This window comes from Thamnophis sirtalis, unplaced genomic scaffold (genome assembly GCF_051295495.1).
Source record: "Thamnophis sirtalis isolate CommonGarterSnake01/CBP01778 unplaced genomic scaffold, rThaSir2_p1.2 scaffold_14, whole genome shotgun sequence".
NCBI lineage: Eukaryota > Metazoa > Chordata > Lepidosauria > Squamata > Natricidae > Thamnophis > Thamnophis sirtalis.
The window spans coordinates 13888160-13904666 of record NW_028261394.1 but is presented as its reverse complement, the minus strand read 5'-3'; positions in this window follow the sequence as shown (position 1 = coordinate 13904666).

Genomic DNA, 16507 nt, shown 5'->3' with positions numbered 1-16507 from the left:
TAACAATTCTAAGCTGATGATTGGATTTAGATTGGATTTATTCAATTTGTATGCCGCCCTATTCCCGAGAGACTCGGGAATAATGCACTTAAGTCCACCACCACATCCCTCGGCTCTGCTTGCTCTTTTCCTACACCACATTTTTTTTTATTCAAGGAATTATTCCAGGCAATGGAAGTACTTTCCATTGTAGACAGCATTGTGAATTCAGGAGAATTCTTCAGTGCTTTTCTGCAGTGTCATCCGTTCTCTGCAAAGTTATTTACTTGGCTAAAAGTGTTCAACTTGGCATCCATCAGACACATTAAGTCAAAAAGTCCCAGCAACTTGGCTTTCCATTATTTCTGGACAGCTAGGACATTAACCGTATTGTCTGGGGCTGGTGGGAATTGAGGTCTGACACAAATGGAGGATGCTAGGCTAAAAAGATAATTATTGTTGAGGATTTGAGAACGTCAACTAGAAGTTTACGGAAAGAGAAAAGTGAGTCCCTCTTTTATTAAAGGCATATCCTGGCTTTTCTTCAAAAGCACAAGGCAGCATATATTGCCTTCCATCTCCCCATGCTTCCCCACAACATCCCTATGAGGTAGGTTGGGCAGAGACAGATTCACCTAACGTCTTCCAGGAAACTTCTGTGTGTTCTTATCAAGCTACGAGCCGATAACGCTGATATCTATATACTGTATAAACCTCTCTCTCTCTCCCTCTGTGTGTGTGTGTGTGTGTGTGTGTGTGTATTACCTGGGTATTTATTTATAGGGGGAAATGTCCGGACCAAACGTAATTTCTAATGTTGGATTTTCCCCTTTACCAGAGGGAGCCCCCTTGTCTGAAGCCGTTACCATGGCAACTCCACTGCACTGTACAGTAGAAGCCATTTTAAGGCACAACAGGCTGTATCTTAACAGAACACACGCACCGATGGGTTTTAGGGGTGACTTATCCCTACAATATTTGTTTCCAGAGAGTAAGTCATACGTGTACCAAGTTTGGTTGAAATTGCTTGAGGTGTTCCAGAGTTATACTGGAACACACACACACACACACACACACATACACAAACAGAGAGACATTTTTACAGTATATAGATATTAGAGTTTACAGAAACCAGAATTAATTCAGACAATTTGCTAAGCTTAGACCATGATTTGAATCCTCCAGTATTCTGTCTTTGATCTCTCAATATCATAGCCCGAACAACAGGACATACATCCTTCCCACATCGTCTTGAGTTTTATTGTCTCACATTCCTCTTTTCCAATATAATGTTTCTTTTCTTATTTGCATTTAATGTAAAATAATTTACTTCACCAGTAGGGGGCTCTCTCTGGTCTGTTTCTGACTTTATCACAACATTTCCAGGTTTTAGAACATGAGTTTCCAAAGATATTTTGGGATGTAAACTTATACACTTCCTGGACAAAAATGGTTCAGGAAATTGATAAGCTACCATCTTTTTACTTATAAGCAATCCCTTTCTCATACTTTTCTGCAATTTTCCAGACTCTCCACCCACACAACTCCAAACAAAAATAAATCTATCAAGATGAAACAGGCATCAAAATAAAATCTAGAACAGTATTTTTCAAACGTTGGTAATTCTAATTCAATGTACCCATCATAGTTGCAAGTTGTGAAAATTGTATATCCGATCTGATTTCACTACCTTTTTTTTTTTTTGCAATGGTCATTAAGCAAACCTTCTGGTCATTAAGCAAACCAAGAGTTCACTTTAGTCCAGTTTTGCCAAAAACAAACCTGGAAATAAATGTTCCTTTTTTTGCCTAAACCATCATAAAATCAGGTCACGTGCTCCCTCCCCATTCTGCTCAGCATTTCCCCATCTTAAATTGGGACATTGTGTTTTGGATTTTGTATCAACTTATTTATGTTTTTAATTGTAATGCTTTTGACACAAATAAGCAAAAACTATGTTTTTTTAATTGATCCTGTTTTATTTATTGATTTTATGATTGTAAACTGCCAAGATTTACCTTCAGGTAAGAGGGGCAGCCTACAAATGTTATAATTAAATGAGAAATTACAAATTTAATTTAAATTTAATTATAAATTACATAATTTTAAAATGTATACATAGGGACACAGTGGCTCAGAACAGAACAGAATAGAATAGAATGAAATTGGGAAAGAACAGAATAGAATGGAATTCTTTATTGTCCAAGTGTGATTGGACATACAAGGAATTTGTCTTTGGTGCTCTCAGTATACATAAAAGTAAATATACATTTGTCAAGAACCATAAGGCACAACAGTGATTGTCATAGGTTACTAATAAGCGATCAAATTATACTAGGAATTAATGTATATTTGATATTTTGGAAATATTCCTTCTCCTTTCCAGTCTTTGAAAGTTCTCTTACATCAGATGACTTGTTTTGCAAATTTAAGCCACATCCTCTTAGTGTGCAAATACAGATGAAGGGGTAGACAAGAGTCTAACTTGATAGAAGTATTTTTTTCATCATGCAGCAGGGGGGGAAAACCCTCCTACACTTTTCCTGCTACTCGATCAGATAAAACTACCTTTGCTTTTGAAGTTTTCTTTCAAGGAGAATTATGACGGAAGGGATGAGTGGGATGTGGTGCTTTGGGGGTTGTTTAGCACCAGGAAGCCAGATTTGTGTTGCCTTCTTTTATGGGACTTTAGGGAAAGATTAATACAAGTGGAAGGGAAATAACAGCCTGCTTTATACAGTCAGCACTGAGAGAAAGAGGTTCGGCAGAAAACACATCAAGGGAGAAGTAGAGGAGGAGGGAGAATAAGAGAAGGATAAAGGGAAAGGAGGAGGAGGAGGAAAAGGAGGAAGAGAAGGAGAAGGAGAGGAGGAGGAGGAAGAGGAGGAGGAGCAGAGTTAAGGAGGAGGAGGGTTGAAGAAAGAGAAGGAAAAGGAGGAAGAAAAAGGAGAGAAGTATGAGAAAAGTTAAGGTGGAGGAAGATTGGAGAAGGAGAAAGAGAAGGAGAGAAGGTGGAGGAGGATTTAAGCAGGAGAAGCGGAGTCAAGGAAAAGGAGCAGAAGTGGGTTGCTCCTGGTTTGGCCAAACTGATAGTGGTATTTTGGCCTGGGTCGCAGAACCAGCAGCGATCCAGGCTGGCCACGTCCCTGAACTGACTCCCTGGTCACCGCTCCTATTACCGGCATGTTGTTTAGTAGTGCGGCTGTGTGCGCAGTTCACTGTAAATTGTCCTTGGAGGTCTTCTAGTCCAGCCCCCTGCCTAGGCAGGAAACCCTACACCACTTCAGTCAAATGGTTATCCAGCATCTTCTTAAAGACTTCCATTGTTGGAGCATTCACAACTCCTGGAGGCAAGTTGTCCTACTGGTTGATTGTTCTCACTGTCAAGAAATTTCTCCTCAGTTCTAAGTTGCTTCTCTCCTTGATTAGCTTCCACCCATCGCTTCTTGTCCTGCCCTCAGGTGCCCTGGGGAATAGCTTGACTCCCTCTTCCTTGTGGCAACCCCTGAGATATTGGAAGACTGCTATCATGTCTCCCCGAGTCCTTCTTTTCATTAAACTAGACACACCCAGTTCCTGCAACCGTTCTTCATATGTTTTAGTCTCCAGTCCCCGAATCCTCTTTGTTGCTCTTCTCTGCACTCTTTCTAGAGTCTCCACATCTTGATGCAGGAGAATTTGCTATCGCAGTGAGTTGCCTTCAGCCATGCTACAGTCCCCCTTGAGATTACAGCCAGATCTGAGCTGAATTCAAACAGGGGAGGAGAGCAGGCAGCCCCTTTCCTGCAGGAGCCTAAAATTGCAGAAATTAACATGGAAAAGGGACTTTCTTTTCAATAGCACATAAGCCCCCAGCAAGAGAAACATTTCACAGGGAAGTCCATTAATTTCTGCCAAAAAACAGATGTGGGTTCCAACATTGGCACCCTCCAGGGGTCTGGAACTGTGGTATAAAAATTCAGTTCTTAGCGGTGGTTTTTTTTTCTTTCTTTCTTTCAAGGCAACTTTGAAAACCGTTGGCAGATACAACAGCACAAATTTTATCCACAGGTCATTTCTGGAATCAATTTTCACGCCACTGTTTGAAAGCAAAGAAGCCTTTAAAAATCCACAAAGTGCCAGGATTGGCATTCATACAAAACAGGGTTGGTTGTGGATGGCTGTGCCCAGAGGTGACATTCAGCAGGTTCTGAGCAGTTCTGGAGAACCGGTAGCGGAAATTTTGCGTCGTTTGGAGAACCAGTAAATGCCACCTCTGACTGGCCCTGTCCCCATCTATTCTCTGCCTCCCGAGTCCCAGCTGATCGGGAGGGAATGCAGATTTTGCAATATTCTTCCCTTGGAGTGGGGAGGGAATGGGGATTTTGCAGTATCCTTCCCCTGCCACACTCACCAAGCCACACCCACAGAACCGGTAGTAAAAAATATTGAGGCACTGGCTGTGCCTCTTCAGCCAAGTGAAGCAGGTGTGTTTGCTGGATAATACAAACTGACATTTGAAGCCTGGAGCAGATAATCCCATTTTAGTGGATTGTGCCAATCCAACCATAGTGGTTTAATTAAAAAATGATGGTTAGGTGTACCAGGGGTTAAATGTGAGGAATGTTTCATTCAACATAGAATAACAGAGTTGGAGGGGACCTTGGAGGACTTCTAGTCCAATCCCTGCTAAGGCAGGAAATGCTACCATTTCAGGCAAATGGTTGTTTAAAGTAAAGGTAAAGGTTCCCCTCACACATATGTGCTAGTTGTTCCCGACTCTAGGGGGCAGTGCTCATCTCTGTTTCAAAGCCGAACAGCCAGTGCTGTCTGAAGACGTCTCCGTGGTCATGTGGCCGACTAAATGCCGAAGGCGCACGGAACGCTGTTCCCTTCCCACCAAAGGTGGTTCCTATTTTTCTACTTTCATTTTTATATGCTTTCGAACTGCTAGGTTGACAAAAAAAAATGTTTGTCTAATCTTGTCTTCCAGTATTGGAGAATCCACAACTTCTGGAGACAAGCTGTTCCACTGGTTAATTGTCCTGTCAGGAACTTTCTTCTTCGTTCCAGGTTGGTTCTCTCCTTGAGTAAGTTCCATCTGTTGTTTCTTGTTCTGTGGTGGCTCAGTGGTTAAAATGCAGAATTGCAGGCTAATTCTGCCAACTGCCAGGAGTTCAATCCTGACCGACTCCTTCCAAGGTGGGTAAAACGAGGACCCAGATTGTTGGGGGCAAGAGGCTGATTCTGTAAATCGCTTAGAGATGGCTGGATTGTTTCAGGTGCTTTGGAGAATAGATTCACCCCCCCCCCTTCTCTGTGGGAGCCCCTTAAGTACTGGACGGCAGCTATTATGCCAGTGTTTCTCAACCTTGGCAACTTGAAGATGTCTGGACTTCAACTCCCAGAATTCCCCAGACAGCTTTGCTGTCTGGGGAATTCTGGGAATTGAAGTCCGGACATCTTCAAGTTGCCAAGGTTGAGAAACACTGTATTATGCCATCCTAAGCCTAGTCATGATTCCATGATTTCCCAGTCCAACAGTTTTAGAGAAGCTGTATCTGCCTCAGGTTCTTATCCATTTTCTTCACGCCCCAAGCTCATCTCCTAAGCCCTTTGGCAGAGTAAACAGAATTGAAGAGCCGCACTAGAACCAAACTTGGGCCCGATCCCGGACGCCTAGTGGCTGCGATGGGCCGCGTGTTTCTTTTTGGGAAGGGGCGCTCCACGCTTCCCAGGCGTCCACCCTTCCAGCAAGGGGCCAAGCGGGAGAGGTGCGCAGGCGGATTCTCTTCCGTAGGGGGCGCCGGCAATGCCAGCCTCTGACAGCGGGGAGTGGGGGGACGCGGGGGGAGAAGCCCTCCCCAGTTTCAGCCTCGCCCGGTAAAGCTTCGCCTTCGGTTTCGCGCCGGCGGTGCCCCGAAGGGACCGACCGCCGGAGAGGCTCTCAGAAAAGCCGATTGGAAGGTGAGGAGAGCCGGGAAGGAGGGAGGCGACTGTGCCGAGGAAATCCTGGAAAGCGAGGGGGGGAGACGGGGGACGGGGGAGGCGGTTTTCCAACTGGTACCCTCCTGATGTGCTGGGCTACATTGCCCATCATCCTGTGCTGGTACCCTCCTGCTGAGCTGGACTACATTGCCCATCATCCTGTGCTGGTACCCTCGTGGTGTGCTGGACTCCATTGTCCATCATCCCGTGCTGGTACCCTCGTGGTGTGCTGGGCTACATTGCCCATCATCTCGTGCTGGTACCATCCTGCTGAGCTGAACTACATTGCCCATCATCCCGGGCTTGTGCTTTCCTGGTGTGCTGGACTACTTTGCCCATCATCCTGTGCTGGTGCCTTTCTGGTGTGCTGGACTACATTGCCCATCATCGTGCACTGGTGCCCTCCTGGTGTGCTGGACTACATTGCCCATCATCCCGTGCAGGAACAAGGGGACCAGGGGGCTCCCTCTGAGCGAAGGGGAAAAGATTTAGACGGGCAGGGGAGGAAGAGAGGATCTCCCGGGCAGTCGCAGGAAGAGAAGTGTTGCATCCCCACGACTCGCTTCACCGGGGTTAACTCTGCTTTCCTCGGGCATCCTAGCTGACGGAGTTTCAGCGCCTTATTATACTCCTGGGTCAAGGTTTTGCGGGACTCGGGAGATTCCGGCCACTGGGGCGCGTCCACCGTGGCTCTAACCCGTTGCCAGTCCGGGGTTTCGCATGCGTCGTGAGAATCCACCCAATTTCTTGCAATCAGAAGCGGAAAGGAGAATGGCGGGGGGGGGGGAGCGTGCAGTTGGTCCTTAGTAGTTTGGAAAGATCAACTAAGTGACCAGGACCCCGGAGAGGGAAAAGGGATCCGGTCCTTTGGGGGAAATTTCGAGCGTTTTTTTTTCTTCCCGGGGCGCACCGCTTCTGCCAGAGGGCAGGAAGGACCGGGAATCGTAGAGGAAGAAAAACCACGAGGAGGAGAAAGAGAGAGAAAGAGAAGGAGAAGGAGAAGAAGCAGGAGGAGGAGGAGAAAGAGAGAGAGAGAGGGAGAGAGAAGGAGAAGCAGGAGGAGGAGGAGAAAGAGAGAGAAGGAGAAGCAGCAGCAGCAGCTGGAGGAGGGAGAGGAGGAAGAGAAGGAGGAGGAGGAGAAAAAATTGTCCCGGTCCCCCTCCCTGCCTGCTCCTCCTTTCAAGCGCCTCCCCGCCCGCGGTTCTCTGGCAGCGCCACCCACCCACGCCTGGCTCGGAGCGCGCGCCGGGTTCTTAGCCTCGCCGCGTTCCCTTCTCCCCATCACGGGCCGTCCCGAAGACTCTGGACCCGGCGGCGGGCTCACCTTTGGAGCCCACGTGGCGCCTTTTTGTTCGCTGTCAGGTAAGCCCCGGACGGGGATGCAGGAAACGGCGAAGTAACGACCCGAGATCGCGGTCCACGCAGGTAGGAGCTGAGTTTCCTGTGATTAGCCCTATTCCCACGTGAAAGGGAGCCAAGCGGACCAATTCTCTCCTCTTGAGTCTTCCGGAGATTTGGAAGCCGCTTTGTCTTGCGTGGGTGAGGCCACCAAGGGCTCTGGAGGTGCCCCGAGGTGCTCTTACTCCCCACCCTCCCTCACCTCTTCAAATTCCTTTCAAGTTTCCAGTCCTGGGTGTCCTACTGAGGGAAAATCCACTGAATACCAACTGGCTTGAAGTGTTCCAGACGTCTTGATTTAGGTGGTCCTACAGTGCCCCCCCCCCATTCTGGGCCAGGGTGGCACAGTGGTTAGAAAGCAGTACTTCAGGCTACTTTCTGCTGACTGGTTGACTCAGCCTCCTGTACTTCTGAGGTGGGTAAAATAAGGACTCAGATTGTTGGGAGCAATAGGCTGACTCTGTAAACCTCTTAGAGAGGGCTGTAAAGCACCGTGAAGGGGTATATGTGCTATTGCTAGAGTTGATTGGATGTTGCAATAGGAGCCCTGGTGGCGCAGTGGTTAGAATATGGTATGGCAGGCTGACTCTGCTCACAGTCTGGAGTTCAATCCTGACTGGCTAAAGATTGACTCACAGCCTTCCATCCTTCCGAGGTGGTTAAAATGAGGACCCAGATTATTGGAGGCAAGAGGCTGACTCTGTAAACTGCTTAAAAGGGGCTGTAAAGAAACTGTGAAGCGGTATATAAGTCTAAGTGCTATTTCTATTCAGCCTGGCTGGGATTTAGAGGGATTGCATTGGAACCCATCTAGATAGGTGCACCATAGGCTTTGGAATCAGCTGAGCCTGCGGAGCTCAAATCTTTCTCTGCCTGCCTGTGATGGAAGTATTGTCACTTCAGTAAAAGAAACTCTTGTCTTGCACTTTGTTAAGCCTTGAGATTTCAGTATGGAGACCATTGGAGTCTTTTTTTTTTAAAGAAACAAGCACCCTTCTTTGTAGGATTGAAAATGATTTGGTTTGAAATGGGGCTGACCCTTGTGATTTGCTGAAGGACTAGGGTTTCCCCTTTGGGTTGGGGGAAGGAGTGGTGCCTCTGAGCATGCACTGAGTGCCTCTGTTTCTCAGTCGCACAGTTTACAGCCAGATTTTCTGCACGATGTGCCTGGTGCTATACTACTCGGCGGAGGAAAGCTTGAGTTACATGGTTGGGGAGTCACAATAGCAGAGTTGGAAGGGACCTTGGAGGTCTTCTAGTCCAACTATCTACAAAAGCAGGGGACCCTGTATTATTCCAGACAAATGGCTGTCCAACCTTAAAAGCTTCCAATGATAGGGCACCCACAAATTCTAAACAAAACCGTTCTGACTGATTGATGGTTCTACCTGTAAGGAAATTTATCCTTAGTTCTTGGTTGCTTCTCTCCTTGATTAGTTTCGATCTCTTGCTTCTTGTCCTGCCTTCTGGCACTTTGGAAAATAAGTTGAACCCCTCTTCTTTGTGGCAGCCCCTCAAATATTGGACGACTGCTATCATATCACCTCTAGTCCTTCTTTGCATTAAACTAGATGCACCCAATCCCTGCAACCATTCTGGTTTGAATGCTGGTTTGACTTTTCTTTTCTCTCTCTGGTTATCCTCACAGCCAGGGAAATGGATTCGGCACAGAATAGAAGAGCTGAACCTTGAGATGCCCATTTTCAGCCCTTTTAGATCAACCGACTGTCTTTTAAAGTTGGCAAAGCACTGGAGAAGTTGAACGGTTCTGCCTTTTGTCTGTCTCCCACTCTTCTTCTAGCTGATCTTGCTCTCTGAGACTTATCTGGCATTCTGCAAAGCCACCCCACTCACTCCCCCCCTCTTACTTTTCACTCTGTGGGTTATGCTCACACATGGTACAAAGCTTTCCCCCACCCCGCGCCCCATGTTGTGCAAACGGAAGGCAATGGAAATTGAGAAAACCCTGACTCCTGTTAGCTACAGGTCAGTGTTATGCAAATACAGCCGGTAACTCATAGATTTAGCCTCCCAGGAGACGTAAAAATGCCCTCAGCTCATTCATCTAGAAAAGCAAGAGAGATTTGCACAGGACAAGTCTGATTGGGCCAAAATCCTGCTCTGGTTCTCTTGTGGCTCTGATAGTTAGTTGCCGGCTTGTTTGAATCTAGATACTGATGCGGTAGCTCAGTGGCTAAAATGCTGAGCTTGTGAATCAGAAAGGTTGACAGTTAGGGGGTTCGAATCCCTAGCGCCACATAATGGAATGAGCTCCCATTACTCGTCCCAGCTTCTGCCAACCTAGCAGTTCGAAAACATGTAAAAAATGCAAGTGGAAAAATAGGAGCCACCTTTGGTGGGAAGGTAACAGTGTTCTGTGCGCCTTCGGCATTGAGTCATGCAGGCTACATGACCACGGAGACGTCTTCAGACAGCGCTGGCTCTTCGGCTTTAAAACAGAGATTAGCACTGCCCCCTAGAGTTGGGAAAGACTTGCACATATGTGTGAGGGGAACCTTTACTTTTTACCTTATTGTCATTATCCTGGTAAAGTATATATACCTGCTGTGCTAGGGGTGAGTTCTACAATCCTTCCTTAACAACCCACAGCTCAGGGTGTTGCATAGGCCAAATTTAGAACCACATACAATCTAAGCAGCAACCTTGCTTATGGGAGGGTCTTGAGTTGAAGTTGTCCAGGTCTCTTTAAAATTCTCACCCCCTTCTTCCCAGGAGAATGAATAACTCAATTTGCCCTGGATGCCAGCATGAAAAATTTGAGGCTACTTGATAGACATTCCAGAGAGGGTGGGGGAGGAAATGTCTTTTTTCTATGAAAATAAGGTGGAGGGAGTGACTTAGATTGAAGGAGTTAGTGGGAGTTAGGATAGATTTTTATCAGTCTAGTTTATGTAATTGCAAGAAAGTTTTAGTTTAAGCTTTGTGTTTATATGTGGGTTTGAAAATGTGTTCTTTTCCTTCATCCTTGAGTAATTTCTAAAGCTTGTAAATTATTATTGAAAGGAATGTGAAAGTATTAATGTGAAGAGGAAGATTTTTAAAAGCTTTTTCCTAACATACAGTAGGTACTTTCAAATTCACTTTCAATATTTTACAAGCTGTAGGAAGGATAGATGATAGATAGATAGATAGATAGATAGATAGATAGATAGATAGATAGATAGATAGATAGATAGATAGATAGATAGATAGATAGATAGATAGATGATAGATGATAGATAGATAGATAGATAGATAGATAGATAGATAGATAGATAGATAGAGATAGATATGGATGGATAGAAGGTAGATAGATACAATAGATAGATATAGATGGATGGATGGATAGTAGATAGATAGATACGATATAGATAGATAGATAGATAGATAGATAGATAGATAGATAGATAGATAGAAGGAAGATAGATAGATAGATAGATAGATAGATAGATAGATAGATAGATAGATAGATAGATAGATAGATACGATAGGTGGGTGGGTGGGTGGATGGATGGATAGAAGATAGATAGATATAGATGGATGGATGGATGGATGGATAGTAGATAGATAGATAGATAGATAGATAGATAGATAGATAGATAGATAGATACAATAGATAGATACAATAGATAGATGGATGGATGGATAGAAGGTAGATAGATAGATACAATAGATAGATATAGATGGATGGATGGATGGATGGATAGAAGATAGATAGATAGATAGATAGATAGATAGATAGATAGATAGATAGATAGATAGATAGATAGATAGAAGATAGATAGATAGATAGATAGATAGAATATAGATAGATAGATAGATAGATAGATACATACATACATACAATATAGATAGATAGATAGATAGATAGATAGATAGATAGATAGATAGATGATAGATAGATAGATAGATGATAGATAGATAGATAGATGAGAGGTACAGATACAGATATATTGTGTGTGTATGTGTGTGCTACTTGTTGTTTTGCTCATTTGTGGATTTTTATGAACTGGAAATAGATCTGAACAAGCAGTGGAAAAACACAGGAGACTCACAAATGGGAGATAATATTATCAGACTAAGCTTTTAAGGTTGCTCAGCCGAAGGACAGGAAACCCCCCTCCCTCCACAGCTCCCAGAGACTTGCAGTTTGCTCCCTGTGCTCAAAGACCTTCCTTGATTCAAGAAGCTGGAAAGCAACGGTGTCCCTCATGCCTTTTCCAGAAAATATCATTTGATTTTCCTTCCTTTCTTAAAGAAGCAAGGGAAGGAACCCTCTGACTATTTTTTTTTCTAATTATAGTACTGCATCTTTGAATTTTGGGCACATGTTCAGAGCACTTTAGGAAGCAGCCTCAAAGAGCCGTGTTGGAGCATGGACAGAGAGCTTGGTGTCCATTGGCTAAAGCTGGTGGTAGGGGAGAAACCTTTTACTAGCTAAATGTCTATGGAGATTCTCAATCATCCAGGTCATGGTTGTCCCCAAAGGTGCTTTTCTCAAGGTGCACCTGAACTTTCTTGTTTTTCCTATGAAGACGTTTCGCTTCTCATCCAAGAAGCTTCCTCGGCTCTGACTGGATGGTGAGGAATGGAAGGATTTATATTCCTTGCAGACAGCTGGTCATTTGCACCCTTTGAGAGGGTCCTTGAAGCACTTGGAGGTTTATCCATGTCCTCAAGGTCACCTGAGTGGTGCAAATAATTCCTGTAATCTGCAGGTTTTCCTCTGGAAATCCATTGCTACTCCCACACCATTCCAAGGGTCTTCATCCCAAATTGTATAGCTCAAAAGTCTGTAGAGATTCTCTGTCATCCAGGTGACTTTTTCAGGAGGCAACTGGACTTTCTTGTTCTTCTTTTGAAGACGTTTTGCTTCTCATCCAAGAAGCTTCTTCAGCTCTGACTGAATGGTGGGGAATGGAAGGATTTATATCCCTTGCAGGCAGCTGGTCATTTGCATCCTGTTAGAGAGTCGTTGAGGCCACTTGGAGGTTTATTTGTGTCCTCATGGTCCCTTGAGTGATGCTCCCGGTTCCTGCAATCTGCATTCCTTTTTCCCTCTGGAAATCCATTTCTACTCTCACACCATTCAAAGGGTCTTCATCCCAAATTGTATAGCTCAAAAGTCCTGGAGCTCCTGGGTGAAAAGGCCTTAGAGCTTCCTGTTCCTGTGTAAGAAATGTATTCTGATTGGTGGTCAGACTCCCACGGGTCGGGCATCTTAGCTAACTTTGTAGGCTCTCAGGCTTGGTTGAACATTGCTGGATGATGTAATCTTCCCAGGTGCCATGTGTTGAGATGGGTAGAGGGCTAATCCCAGTGGTGGGTTCCTACCAATTCAGACCAGTTCGACTGAACCAGTAGTAGTTTGGTGGCCTGGGTCTCTGGAATCATCAGCGACCCAGGCCTGCCACGTCCCCGACTGGTTCTCTTTGTGGCATTGAAGGCACCACCATCTTGTTTTTGGCTTCTGTGCATGTACACCAGTAACGTGCGGTGAGGTTTATGGCTGGTGAGGCAAGTGGGTGAAAGCTTCCCTATGTTGGACACAGCGGCAGGGCATTTGGACGCCCCGCCGCTGTGTGTGACATAGGGCGGCTTTTGCCCACTTGCCTCACCAGCCATAAACCTTTCCAAAAGCCATGCCAAAGCCCCGGCACTGTGTCCGACATAGAGGCGGAATGCAGGACACTTCTACCCAGTGACGTGTGGTGAGGGTTACCATTGGTGAAGCAAGAGTGCAGCAGCAGTGAGAAGCAATGTCTCCCCCACTGTGTCTGACAGACATCTCGTGTTTATGGTGGACATAAATGCGAGACGCTTGTCGGACACAGCGGCGGGGGTGTTGCTTCTCGCCGCCGTCGCACTCCACCTCCTTGCTCCCCCCACCTCCTCCGACGAACAATCCTGCTGCCCTGGCCTGCAGCCAGCCCACCCACCCCCCGCCTGACCTGCTCCCCGCCTCGCTGGCCGGCCGGCACAAGGACTCACCGCTCTCCTCCTCTCCTCCAAATGGCGGCTGGCGGCCCAGAGTAACCTCTCCAGAATCACCTTCGATTGCGCAGTCGCTCAAGTGCAAGACATGATTTGCTGCTCCCAGATCAAGAGGCGGGAGAATCAGTGCCTCCTTTGCATATGAAATTTTTTGCTTTTTAACCCATTCTTAACTTTTAAAAGGCAAAAAATTCCTTATGCAAAGGAGGCCCCTAGTTCTCTGGCCTCCTCCTAATAGTTAACACTAAGCAGACACCAAGCCACTGTGACATGGAATCTGGTAGCAACTACCTTGGCTTTAATTATTTTTTAAAAATTCTTTAAAATTCTTTCCTTTTCCTGAGGAGACTGGTGAGGCCCCACCTCCCCTGCCTCTAGTGACTGCACGTCCCTGCTTCTACATCTGACACAACGGGAGGGCTTTTGGAAGGGCTCTACCACACCAAGGGAGAACCCATCTTTCTCCCCTCTCTTACAAAACAGCATCAGAAGGAGAAAGGGGCAGATTATATTAATGAAGACACCCCACACTTAAAGTAGTTTCGCTTAGACAGGAAACGGAAAATGATTATAAACATGCCTGCTGAATGGTCAGCCTCCTCGCTTTAACACTTTTGGGTTGCCAAATTCAACTCAGACACTTCCCAGCTGAGGGATTTCCTACTGCCCAATAAATGCATTTATTTATGGAAATGGTTCTGAAATATAAAAAAAGTGCCAGCCCGCGCGCCAGCAGAGGTGGGTAAAACACACACACACACAAATTACTTACAATAATACAATTACTTACAAATTACATTAATTTTGAATTCCTCCCCCTCCCTCCGACCCACATACCTTTTCCAGCTCTTTCACAGAGGATTTCAACTCTGCTCTTGTCTCCCATGATGAAAATGTAAAAATGTAAAAAGAAAAAGGCAAAAGCTGCTGAGGTCAGACTGGGTTAGCTGCTGCCAGAGTCTCCAATGGATGACTCTGCTTAACTGTTTAAAAAAGCCTCTTTAAAAAGTGCCCTCTACAGGAGGCGAGAGAACTACGTGCCTCATCTACATAAGGAATTTTTCAGCTTTTAACCCTTGCTTAACTCTGCTCGAGTGATCATAAAGATAGACTAAATGAGGCACGTGGTTCTCCCGCCTCCTCCTGTAGAGGGCACTTTTTTAGAGGCTTTTTTTAAACAGTTAAGCACTAAGCAGAGTCATCCACTGTGACTCTGGCAGCAACTACCTTAGCCTTTTTCCTTTTACATTTTTTTTCTTTTCATGATGACAGTGGTGAGGCCCTGCCTCTCCTGCCTCCCCTGACTGCACGTCCCTGATGTACACTTTTACTTGTACTGTGCATGTGCATGCAGTGCGCATCAAGTGCGCACATGCGAAGCACCCCTAAACAAACTTCCAGTAGTTCTCTGCTGGAATCCACCTCTGGCTAATCCTATCATGTCCTAAGGGCCATAACTTAATCCCATCACCCTGGAGCTGAAGGGGGTAGATCTTTGTTATGTAGAATCATGGCCTTAATGGCCCATTGACAAAGGTGGGCTGTGTGTCAGTTTCTGTGTCCCTTTTAGGGGGAAATATTCTGCCCTTTTAATATTTCCTAAAATATTTCATTTTTCTAAGAGAGAGGTGAGTGCTAACTTCCTATACTGGGTTGATAAAGTTGTGGCACGACAAAACCGCGGTCCACTAAAGCGCACCCGATTAAAGCGCGTACCTGACGTCATCAGCAGCGCGACAAATACGACCGCGGAGAAAAAAGGGCGCTTTAAAAAGCGCTTTTAAAGGAAGCCGATTCACGTAAAGGTAAGGGTTAGGTTTAGGGTTAGAGTTAGGGTTAGGGTTAGGGTTAGGTTTAGGGTTAGGTTTAGGGTTACGTTAAGCGTTAAGCGTTAGGGTTAGGGTTAGGTTAAGGGTTAGCGTTAGGTTTAGCGTTAGGTTTAGGGTTAGGTTTGGGGGGGTTAGGGTAAGGTTTTCGCGTTAATTTTAACTTTACCGCTCACAGCGTGATGTTTTCATCGCGCTGTGATGACGTCAGGTACGCGCTTTCGTCGAGCGCGGTTTTGTGGTGGAACCGATAAAGTAGGTTGACATCCCTTTTATTTGTTTTTTTTTCCTCTTTAATCTGCTTGGGGCATTCCTGCTGGTTTTTGCATCTTGCTGGTGGCAACTCAATCTGCTTCAGATCCCCGAAAGTTTTTCCAAAACAGGATAGTCTTCCAACTGTGATATTCAGCCAAATTCCTCTTGGCTGTACTTTTAACTCAGGCAGCTAATTGTTAAACATTAAGGAGAGCCTGCTTATCGCTGGAAGGCTATTGACTTGTGTGGCTGAGCAGCCCCTATTATAAATGAATTGGTTGGACCGAATTTGCATGTGGTTTGCTAGCTGTGGCTGTGTGCATGGAAAAAGGAGTGGGTGGGAAAACTCCTATTTGCCCCAGGGTAAGCTGGGCTGTGTTATTTACACACTACGTAAGCACACCGCAGTGGCTTTTCAAACAAGTTCTGCAGTTGAGAATGTACCAAGCATGCAGCTAATCTCAACTGGAAGATTTATTCCTGCAGAAAAGGAAGGAGGTCTCAACTGCTTTGAGATTTGTGTTCCTTCTGAGTGGTGAGTTTTCCACCAAGCATTGCTCAATAAGGGTTTCTTTATTATGGTGTTTCTCAAACTGGGTGACTTTTAAGGGTGTGTGGACTTCAGCTACCAGAATTCTGAGAGTTGGAGACAATAAGTCTTAAAAGTTGCCAAGATTGAGAAATGCTGATGTAGAGCATTTAGAATGAGTGAGTAAAATAAAACAGGGTAGATGGATGTGAAACAGATAAATTAATTGAGGAGGAAGGAAGGAAGGAAGGAAGGAAGGAAGGAAGGAAGAAAGGAAGGAAGGAAGGAAGGAAGGAAGGAAGGAAGGAAGGAAGGAAGGAAGGAGATGGGAAGGAGAAGCAGGGAAGGAGAGGAGAGAGATAAGGAGGTAGGGAAGATGGGGATGAAAAGGAAAGAAGAGAGGGAGGAAGCAAAGAATGAAAAAGAAAGAAAAAGAAACAAGGAAGGAAGGAAGGAAAGAAGAAAATGGGAATGAAAGGCAGTAAAGGAGAGGAGGGAGGGAGGGAAGGAAGGAAGATGGGCATGAGAAGGAAGGAAAAGAAAGAAAGAAAGAAGATGG